Source organism: Coenobita brevimanus, chromosome 109, assembly GCF_032717465.1.
Source record: "Coenobita brevimanus isolate Jiangsu-jjx chromosome 109, ASM3271746v2, whole genome shotgun sequence".
Classification (NCBI taxonomy): domain Eukaryota; kingdom Metazoa; phylum Arthropoda; class Malacostraca; order Decapoda; family Coenobitidae; genus Coenobita; species Coenobita brevimanus.
In genome coordinates this window covers 35,985,914-35,986,892 of record NC_137062.1, presented here as the reverse complement: position 1 = coordinate 35,986,892, position 979 = coordinate 35,985,914, and the positions used below count along the sequence as shown (strand labels likewise).

General features: G+C 36.2%; 1 non-coding gene across 1 annotated transcript; it reads left to right on the top strand.

Annotated features, from left to right (window-relative positions):
- Positions 1-357: 357 nt before the first annotated feature.
- On the top strand, positions 358-476 carry LOC145417277 (5S ribosomal RNA). Its single transcript, XR_013900487.1, has one exon. It is a non-coding gene; the product is annotated as a 5S ribosomal RNA (ribosomal RNA).
- Positions 477-979: the final 503 nt, after the last annotated feature.

The window sequence follows — 979 nt, the reverse complement described above, 5'->3', positions numbered from 1 at the left end:
CCTTTTTCCAATATATAATAACATTTTTGCTAATACAAAGCCTCACTGGTCAATGTATGATCACTCCTTTTGCTTATATGATTGCTGATGCACTAGCTTACAGTCGTATGTTTGTTCAAAGATGGTCTTTGAACTCATTGCTGTCAGGTGTTTGTGTCAGTGATGGAACAGAAGTGTAGAGTTGAAGTTGAAGCAGCAAGTAAAATGTAGTGAAGTGAAATAACTATCAGTTAAATGAGTTGGAAACTTGATTTGCAGACTCTTGGGTGAATCATGTTATATATAAAGAACTCGATATACAGTAAATCGTTATGTAACAGATTTTTTCAGATGCATCCTTGTCATAAAACAAGGGTACATAACGGCCATACCACATTGAGTACACCGCTTCCTGTCTGATCAGCGAAGTTAAGCAACGTTGGGTCTGGTTAGTACTTGGATGGGTGACCGCCTGGGAACACCAGATGCTGTTGGCATCCCTACGTGTCAAGTGGGGTTGGTGGAGGATTAGTGCCCCTTCCTGTAAAACAATTAACTCTAAGCCCTTGGCCACCCCGTTTGGGATACATGGCGTCTGGCAATGAATGAATGAATGATTACTGTTATTGTTATTATTATTGCTACTCCTCACCCTGCCCTAGGATGGGAAAGGAGGTTTGGATGATGATGATTATTATTATTATTATTATTATTATTATTGTTATTATTATTATTTATATTTTAGTCTATTTACCCTTCAGTACATGAGAGCAAAAAGGTGCAGTGACACATAGGGGGCAGAAAATATATCAGTTAAACCCCCCTACTCAAAAAATAATGATAATAATAAATAATAAATTTTTTGGAAACGGCAAAAAACAATGAAAAATAAGGCACTGGATTGAAAAGGGTCAATAATATAAATTTTTAAAAGCCTAATAAGCTTCAGAAATGTATATATGTTAAAGAATTACTCGGGAAATTCACCCATTGTTGTTGT